This window comes from Coptis chinensis, chromosome 8 (genome assembly GCF_015680905.1).
Source record: "Coptis chinensis isolate HL-2020 chromosome 8, ASM1568090v1, whole genome shotgun sequence".
Lineage (NCBI taxonomy): Eukaryota > Viridiplantae > Streptophyta > Magnoliopsida > Ranunculales > Ranunculaceae > Coptis > Coptis chinensis.
In genome coordinates, this window is record NC_141463.1 from 56,236,353 (window position 1) to 56,246,862 (window position 10,510).

At 36.5% G+C, this 10,510-nt stretch overlaps 1 long non-coding RNA gene across 1 annotated transcript; it reads left to right on the forward strand.

Moving 5' to 3' along the window:
• Positions 1 to 4,874: 4,874 nt before the first annotated feature.
• LOC147482042 (uncharacterized) lies at positions 4,875 to 6,280 on the forward strand. The gene is made up of 3 exons (XR_015205663.1): positions 4,875 to 5,489; positions 5,577 to 5,667; positions 5,738 to 6,280. It is a non-coding gene; the product is annotated as an uncharacterized LOC147482042 (long non-coding RNA).
• The last annotated feature ends 4,230 nt before the right edge of the window (positions 6,281 to 10,510 follow it).

Sequence of the window (10,510 nt, forward strand, 5' to 3'; positions counted from 1 at the left end):
GCTATGTTTTTAGTTTTATTTTGTTTCTTTGTAATAGTAGGCTTTCTCGGCCTACTTTCTTTTCAATTTTAATGAGATTTCAACTTTACCAAGCAAAAAAAATAAATAAATAAAGATTGAGCTCGAGTTCTTTGCTCTTAAGCTTTTATTAGTTACTATACCACTAGGACAACCATTTTGATGATTAAACAGTATCTAGATCTGTTATGTGGATGTTGTCTCTCTGTTTCTTTCATTAAGCCTGTGGAATGTTGCAAGAAAGACCTTGATTTGTTTTATGAAGGTTGATCTTGGGATGGTAAACTAAGTCCCGCTTAACCGTTGAAATCTGCATACTCATTTCATGTTAAGGATAGTGTAACAATATTTTTTATGAAAATAGGGTACCAATATTTATGTATTTTATTTCTGTTACTAGATGTAATAGCATGTGATGTGATAAATCTTGATCATATTGATGTGGAGTTTGAGGCCATTGGGCCAATTTGGATAACATTAAGCCAAAATTGATAGTCATGCTGATTCTTCAACTAAGAAGACATGAGCTATTTTCATATGGGATCCCACAGAAAGGGGTGTTATTGCAAAAGAATATGGAGTTGTATTTATTAATGTGAGGGTATCTAATTTGATGAGCAAATGATTTTGTGATGCATAGAAACTTGGTACGTGGAGTTATATTAAACACTGCTTGCCATCAGATTCAAGTTACTAATGATTGATATACGACCATAAGAAATTGAAGTATTATTCTTAATTTCAAGTTCATATTGGTAAAAACTAAAAAGTATGTATTTTTTAATCCTTTTTAATTCTAACAATCCAACATGAGTAAACGTAACTATACTTACACATGACAATCTTGACATCATTTCAGGTTATGATCAACTAATTTGTTCAGAAGTTTACTTGGACAATACAATTCCATTTTTTATTAGCTCTTTTATACACAATTATCCTAGATAAGTTGCAGGTATAATTTATGGATGATAAAATTAGATTGAGTTCATTCACTTTTGGTAGATCTTCATTGTCAGTTCACTATAAGATGGTTTTTGGTTGTTTTCTGTTCTGTAGTTAAATATTATTTAACAAATATCAATGAAAAATGTGATGGCTATTTTTTTTGCAGGAAGAGAACTATAAAAAGATGTAAGAGCTAACTACTAAGCTTTAAAAGTTTAGAAAATGAATGCAATGTATGAAGAGCGTTGTGGGCATATAGGGTTCATATAGGCAAGATTTTGAAAGAGTAGTGGACCCCCCTTAATTCAGCAAGTTTTAATATTTTGGTTGCATATGGGATCAATCTACCTTTTTATTTTTTATATATATGATGTTGACTATGTGAGTTATTTTTATTTTAGGGGGTAGTACAAGTGCAGAAGTGTGTGGAATTGTCCTACCCATAAACAAATTGAAAGAGTTTTAGACAAACACTAGTAGAAAAAAGGTTTTTTGTGACTGTTTTAAAATGTTATTTGTGACTATTTTGTTCGAAACGGTCACAAATAGTAAAAAAGGGTTTTTGTGACTGTTTTAAAAAGTTTTAGGTGACATGCTTTTTAGAAACGGTCACAAATGGTTTTTTTTCTAAAGAAGATGTATATGTGTGGAGAACTATTTGTGACTATTTCACTAAAATAGTAACGTATTATCCGACTCTTAAGTGACCGTTTGACCCAAGTAGTTTTTGGACTCCACTAAAAAACAACTGATTCAAAACACGACACACCCACGTTCACTCTCAACTTCCGCTGTCTCCGACTCCCTTCAAACTCTCTAAGTACAGAAACAAGGAGAAAGAAACACTTCGCGAGCTTCCTTCAAACTCTACTCTCTAACTCGCAGGGATATTTTAGTAAATACACACCTTCTAAAAAAATTTGTTCAAGGGTTTGCTGCCTCTCATCTTCACACTCGCACCATAAGGTAGATGGCTCGCCATGGATAAAAAAATCTTAAGTTCTATCTCTCAATGAGAATGACCGCTATTCCTTTTCAAATTCAGAGGTAGTCCCCAAGCTCTCCCTTTTCGTTCCTTTCCACCACTTTCTGTAATTATAGAGTATGAGGTGAGAGAGAAGTCAACTCTTCACACCTGGATGCGTGGCGGATTAGACTATATAATGCTCCATCATCTAGATATCGACAGAATTCATATCATTGGCAGCGTTCTTGGTCAAAGCATTGCTCTTGATTACTATGTTAGCCAGGTACCTATTTAATCATATTTAATTATGAAGGCAGACTAACTTGAACTTTATCAACACTCACGAATTGATTTCGCTTAGATCGATGGAATGGAGAAAACCGGTACATTTACAATGAAAGGGAAAAAACTTTTTCAACTTGTGGGAAAAGCAAACTCTAATTTAGCAGATGTGATTTTGAAGCTTGGACTATTTGAGAGGTAATGGCTTACCTTATCATACCAGTAGATACTCTGCTCTACACTAGATACAAAAGGCAAATTAAATTTGTTGATACCATGCCTCGTACTAGTCATGCAGTCCTCTTGCATCAGTTTTTTCGTTCATATTTCTTAAAAGGCATTGAATGAAATTCTCTTGCTTCATTTTATTTCTTCTCATAATCATTGCATACTTGGGCCATGGATGTCAGTTAGACAAACTTATTTTATGCATAATAGATATTCTGCTTTGTCTTTATGTGACCTCTTGGAGTACTTCCCAGACTCCTTTAAGGACATGATCAAGCGGAGTCATGAATGCCAACGTAGATTTAAAAGTAGTAGTAAATTCCCAGACTCCTTTAAGGACATGATCAAGCGGAGTCATGAATACCAACGTAGATTTAAAAGTAGTAGTACATATGTTTTCTAATTGCTCAAGAAAGATTATCATATAATTAGTCTGTGTTGGGGAGTGAACCACGGGATCCGGTGAAATAAATTATGCGTTATAGTACAACAATTAGCACCTTATCCACTATGGTGTGGCTTGTGAATGTCTTGATAAACTCTTTCCTTTCGCCAAAACAAATAGGTGTTGCAAAGCTTAGCTTTAAGTTTGAACTTGTAGGACTTACATGTTTAGTTGGATGGGGCTCTAAAGTATGCAAAACAAGGGAAGCTTGCATTGATATGCTATGTTAATAAATGGCATGCTCATACAACTTCATTCAGCTGCACTCTTCTTGGGAATGGCTGAATGAAGTTGGCAATTACATAGTCGGTATGCATTAATATTATAATTGAATAATTTTATACATTAGAAATGAGTTGATTCTACTTAATATATGTTTGCAGAATTCGATGCCTATACTGGAAGTAAGATATCGTCTATTTGCAGAATATGTTGTATAGTCCTATAAGTGGACATGTTGTTATTGCAATGCTTGAGGATTGTACAATTAGGTCGCATGATTTCGACACAGAGCAGACTTGTGTATTGCATTCACCTGAAAAGAGGATGGAACGTATTTCTTCCGATCACGGAAGTTCATCTTGCTTTGACACCTTTACAACCTGTTGTGTTTTTTGGTTTTCATAGAAGGATGAGTGTGACAGGTTCGTTATTGTGATTGAGTATGGTTAAGAGATATTCATTAAGGGTAATAGCTGTTTCTGATATATTTTTTTTCAATTGTTTGCACTGTGTGAAGTTGTTGGAACGATTGAAGGGGGAAAGGCACCGACAAAAATAAAGACAAATATGAAGAAACCGATTGTGAATCTTGTTTGTCATCCTTGGCTTCCTGTCCTGGTAATGCACATAATATGATCTGTATAATATTTATACTTTTGTTTATAGATTTTAACACTTTTTTCTCATGAGCAACCTTTTGTTATTGGCTTCAGTATGTGGCTTATGCAGATGGATTGATTCAAGCATACAATATCCATACATATGTTGTTCATTACACACTACAACATAAACTATTGCTACCTTTATTTTAAGTTCTCGTCAATCATTTTTTTTTCATTTTAACAATGGCAAGTGTTAATTCTTGCTTTGTGTTCCTCAAGGCAGTTGATACTACCATTAAGCTTATTGGGGCTGGTGCATTTGCTTTTCACCCGACCTCGGAGTGGATTTTTGTTGGTGACAGAAGGGGCACTCTTTTAGCGTGGGATGTATCTATAGAGAGGCCGAATATGATTGGCATGTGAGTTGCTCGTTTTTATGTTGTTTGCCTGGTGATTTTTGCATTGATATATCGTGAGAGAGGATAATCTACAAATGCATGTGTTCCATATCTGCCCTTTAAATTGCTTATATGTTCTCTCTTTTTTGTAGGATGTAGTTAATTTTAATACTACTTCTTGATGACAAATCTGTTGTAGTAATGCGTATGATGTGATCTTCATAAGCATATGGTACACCTGGAGCTATGTTGTTTCACCCTTAAAGGGGCATTTCTACCACATTCATAAAGTATGTCCGGATGTGTGCAACCTGTGGACCTTACCATGACTCTGATTCTTAATCATTACATTTTATCCTAAATTATGCATCACGATATTTTGGCAACACAAATATGTGCTGTAAAAGTCTTATTTGAATTCACATTCCAAGTTTTGTTTGGTACCTCTCATGTTGTCATTCAATGCCGTTAATACGATTTAAGTCCTCACCCAATTTTTTCCCTCCAAATTAGCATAAAGATAAATGAGAACGTGTCTATACCTTTATAGATAGAAGATGATGTTTTAAAATAAAAGCATATGCAATGTATCATTATAGATGATTACATGTACTTGCAGTGTCTTCTTCAGCTACATGAATGTCATGGTCTTATGGATAATGCATTTGATTCTTATTATTTTTACTTGTCAGTATATGATATGTAAGATAAAGATATCCTGTATTCGGTGTTGAAGATATACTATTTTACTTTTGCCAGTCAAGGTCAGCTTACAATATCAGATATTGCACGCAAGGCATTTCTTCACAGTGCACGTTCCTTTCAATCATTACTCCTCCCTAATATATCTTTTAGCCTAATGGCTAAGTTTCTCCCGTTCCGTTTGTCATGAGTATTTTTACGTATTCACTGTTAAGAGACAATGCATGCAATGATGGAGAATGTGCTCTGTTTTTAATGTCGTGCTATCCATAACACTAAGCATTACAGTAAATGTCTAGATTTTACACCCATTCTGTGTAGACTGCAAAGTATCATGTTTTTCTTAAAATGATTTTTTTATTCCCATTCTGAGCATTGCACCTTGTTAGAGTTCTAAGGGACAGTTGGGACATTTGCCCCCAAAAGGACCCACGACCTGAACCTCCTCCCCCAACCATATTGTTTCCCTATATAAAGATGCGTTAAACCTACCGTATCCACTTTTCTCTCTTGTTCTTCATACTTTCATCTTTAGCATTATTATAATTTTTACTTGCCTGATAACTTTTTTATAGCATTTCATGGAAGGTCATTCGAAAGGTGGTCCAATCTCTCGATTGCCCCTCATTACTTTATCAAATGCTAATAATCTTCTTAAGGATGTTCCTGTCTGTCAGGTACTCTGCTGAAGCATTTCTTTCATTCTCCTCCTAATAACTTCATTTTGTTTACTTTGCAACTGATGGGTTTTTGTTCTTTTATAGCCATTTCATCTGGAGCTGAATTTCTTTAATAAAGCCAATAGGGTTCTTCATTATATGTGGGTCTGCTCGTACTAATTCCTTCAACATTGAGGTATGGGCCAAGATGAATTGCTGCTTGATTGTTTTTTCTTTGGTTTTAAAGAGGGTTCTCATTCTTGGAGGACTTCAGAATGCTCATTTCAAATTGGTCCAGTACTCGTAGTGGAGGAGCCTTTCATGTTAAACTTCAACTGGGACGTTGTCCTGTGTTATCTTCATTTGGTTAGTTTCTCTATATTTGGCAATGGTTATATAATACTTGGTGACTTGCAGATTGATAGTGGTCTGATGACACCAACAATGAAAATAAGGATGGACAGAGTTGTGGCTCGATACTGCGATCAGATTTCAAGTCTTCACAAATAAAGTTCTATTAGAAAGATGCCTCCCACCTCACCAAATCTCAGTATAAGTAACAATATGATTCTTACCCCTTTTTATCTTCGAGTTAGATATCAGGATGTTCAACCCCATTTAAGGAACCTTTTAGTGGTTGGTACTCGTGTAAAGCATAACTGCTTGGTCCTTAAGATGGCAAAAGGTGTTATTTATTTCATTACGTTTTACGATTAAGTACAAATATATATTGGTTATCCAATGGGATTGGAATATTTCAATGAAATTAGCAATATATATGTGTTACTTGAAATTTAATGGATCATATTGATAAGAGCCCAAAACTGTAGTTTTAACCCTGTAACAGACATACTTTTAGACCAATTATGTGAGTAATAATTAAGAGTTAACCCTGATTACGTGTTTTTCTACATTTCAGGCTTCAAAGTCCATTATGTGCAGAAATGTGCCACTTTAGCGAGATAAAGGAGCAAAGGTCGGTTACTAAGGAGTTCCGTGATTAAAGGCCAAGATTCAAGAAGACAAAGCCTTTCTAAAGCCCGGTCAAAGCTGAAAAGTCGACGCAGCGCGTAAAATGTAAAGACACAAAGTCGGCAGAACTTCCGAAGGCCATATCTTTGGACTCAGACCTCGGAATGGGGCCTACCTTATGTCAAAACGACCGGATCGGAAAGAGATTTCTAATGGTCTAAGCAGTGATCCAATCAGAGGAGCAGAAGTGGACGAAAAGTCTGTTGAAGCCAACTGCAGCTGAAGAGGCCTTTTTGGACTGAAAGAATTGGGTTTTGGGCCTGATTCTCTGGCCCAAAACATGGCTCCAAGCCCATGCATGATTTTTGGATCTGAAAGTATAAAAATAAAAGCTTAGCTCTTTGTTAATGGTAGATTTTTTAGTAGAGAATAGTAGATTTTTAGGTTAGAAAATAAAGGAGCTTAGAATAGAAAGTAGCCATTAGAATAGCTTCTAGATCTAGATTTAATTGTTTTAATTAAGTTTAATTTTAAATCCAATTCTTGTTTTAGATTAAACTATTAGAATCATTACTCTTAATTAGTTTGATTAATAAAATAGCTAGTTGTTAAATTTCGATTCTTGTCATTTACATTTTGTGGTATACGATCCGATTTATTTACTACTTGTTATTCAATTCTTAGTTATTAATTAGATTTTAATTATTGTTTAATTTAGATTAGTAAATTTCAATTCTTTATATCATGTTTAGTTTAACTTTAATCGAAATGATTATGCATGATTCTCGGCTAAACCTCCATTAGAGGGGTTGAGAAGCCTTGATGAAAGCTTGATTCCGACTATCGTAGAATCATCGTAATTTCCTTTCGACTCTAGAAACGATTAGTTCACCATGAGAATGGGTTTAATCGTTCACATGCTAGTTATGAATTGGTAGGAATGCCATGTGTAATTAGGGATTAGGAAGAACCAATTGTTGTTCTCGAAGGGCGATTCAATTCGATTACTGACGATTCGTCATTAATAGGATTAAGTCGAGTTAAGGTAGAATCAATCCCCCTCTAACTCCTTATCATCGAATCAACGTAGCATTCCCTTAGTTATTTTGATAACCGATTAGTTGCATCTTGTGGGTAGTTGCATCGTAGTTTAGTTGCCTTTTCGTAAATCTCTCATTAGACCTTAAGTAGAGTAATTACACGTGATAACACAGCATGCGGAAGGACTAGGAGTGGAACGAATCACTCTACTCCACTATATCTCATAGGATTGAGAGTAGAAATCTTTGATAAATTAGGCACGTAAATAAGAATATAGGATCATATAAGCGTTTAGTTTTACTTACGTTTAGAGTTTCATCGCTTTATTTCGTAGGTAAAACTATTCATTTTATGTTTTATCAAATGGCGCCGCTGCCATCTTAGTTGCACTTTCGCATTGTTTTCATAGTGTAAGTACTTTTCTTAAAAGTCCCATTTCACCCACCCACCCGTGTTTGATTCATACTGTGGCTTTCCGTTTCATCGTTGAAAAATTTCAGCGAGAAATTACACCGAAGCGCTGCGCGCCTATATAAATGAACGGCCGACCGACCTACCTAAAAACATGGAATTTTGAAATTACCCGGAGCCACCAGCGCCTCTATCTGGCGCACCCGCGCCCTTTGTTAATTTTTCCGGAATTCTACAGTTTTGACTCGAACTTTGATTTTTCAAATTTTTCGTGTGTTCTAACCTCGTTATATACACCGAACACGCGTAAATAAGACGCTATTCATAAGCGAAAACAAGGGCCTTGTCAGGTATTCCTTTCTTCCACACCTCGCGATCTCCCTCGTTAGAGTTTTTATACTAGTATATCAGAATTGTTTGGAGTGTTGATGTGTTTAGCTAAGTTTGGTTTTAGCCTTGTATGAGATTAAAGGTCCGCGAACAAAACACGTAACGTAATTACACAACAACGCCAACAAACAAGTCTATCTAGTATACCACCCACTACACCTTTAGCTACTATTTTACACACATCACGACACAATGCCCGACGAAGAAGAGACTCCTCTCTCGACTTCTACAAAGCCTTGAGCGATAGCCCCAAATCTTGCATCGTTCTAGCTAGCGGACCGATTAGGGATTTCGAATCCCCAAATATTTTAATTTGTTACCCGTTTTTTTCATGGATTAGACCATGAAAAACCTTATCGGCATCGCGTAGGATTGAACAAGTCCTAACAACATTCCACCATCCTACGGTTGGTGCGGAACAAATTAAACTCGGGTATTCCCTTTCACCTTAGCCGATAAAGGCGGCGTCTTGGTTAACTCGCCCAAACGCCTATTTCTCATGGACTCATGGGCTAAACTTGTTCAAATTGTTTATGGAACATTTTTACCCACCCCTAAAGACGGACGAGATGCTTTCCAAGAGTCATTTCTTTCGACAAAAAATCCTCATGAATCATTTTCGAGGCTTGGAATCGTTCACCGATCTCCTTATAGAGTGTCCAAATCATAACTTAGCAAAAGACACGTTAGTTCGTGCCTTTTTCAAAGGACTTCTACACCACCATAAAGAAGTCCTAGACATAATGAATGGGGGTAGTTTCTTAAGAAAAGGAGCCTCGGAGGCTTATAAATTTTTAGAGGATCAAACTAAGCGAAATAACAACTGGGGGGGTAGTGATGATATCCACCGCTCCGCTAGTTCATCAAATACAGTTAAGGCCGCCGGTATGTTTGAAATTAAACACGATTCCGACCTTAAAACTCTAATCGAATCACTCACTAAAAAGGTAGAGGCCATTTCTATTCAACAAAAGCCTATCCCCGTTATGAATGTAAATTCAAATCCATGTAGTTTCTGTTGGAGCCCTGAGCATCTCGACTCCCACTGTCCTATAGCCTATGAACAGGCTTGTTCTATTAATAGTGAACCTAACGCCCCTTGGAGACAAAATCCCAACTTCGGTTGGAGAAATAACCAACACGTCACACCTCAAGGGTACAATAATCAATATGTTAGGCCCTACGCAAAATTTAACCAAGCCCCACTACGACAAGGACAGGGTCAGGGGAATTTCAATAATTATAACAACCAAGTGCAACCTCGACAAGGTCAAGCACAAAGTCAAGGTAGTTATAATAATTATAATGCTAATAGAGGTATCGTTCCGGTAAATAATAACTATCAAAATCCACCCATAAATAATTCACGTGAAATAGTTCCAGTCACACTACCCGTGACTACTACACCCACACAACCGGATCGTCTTGACACCTTCATACAAGTGAGCCAAAAACTTTTCCAAACCATGGCTCTATCTAACCAACAGCTTCTACAATCTGTTAATAATTTAACCCAACAGTTGGCTCAAGATAAAGCCCAACCCAAAGGTGTGTTTCCAGGTCACGCAATACCTAATACTAAAACAACAAATACAGCCTTTGAGGTAACCGATAATAATAGTAATGAATATGAAAATGTAGGTGAGCTAAAGGCCATCACCACTCTCCGTTTTGGCAGAGTGGTTGATAACAAAGTAACTATGCCTATAGTTACCCTACCAGTCACCCCTACACCTGCTATTTTACTAGATACCGAAATAGAAACTGAAGAGCCTACCACTGTAGAGGTACCAGTTACAACACAACCTAAGAAACAGAAAGCCACGGTTAAACATCCAGGTGATACCATTGCTAAATATAAACAGAAACCGCCGTTTCCACAAAAATTAGCCGTGTTAACTAGGGATACAAATTATGAGGAGATTAGGGATGTTTTCAAGAATCTAACTATAAACCTTCCCTTCCTCGAAGCTATAAAAAAGCTACCACACCATGCTAAGTTTCTTAAGGAATTGTGTACTACTAGGGCGTAAGACCAATATACCAAAAGACACCTTTTAACGAAACAATTCCCAACTTTATCTCGAACATAATGGAATTGTTAAGTACAAGGACCCTAGTCGCCCCATCGCATAATGCACCTTAGGGAGATTCTTATACGACGATCATGCGTTATTAGACTTGGGGCTTGCGTTGACTTACTCCCCGTTTTATTTGTATAGACA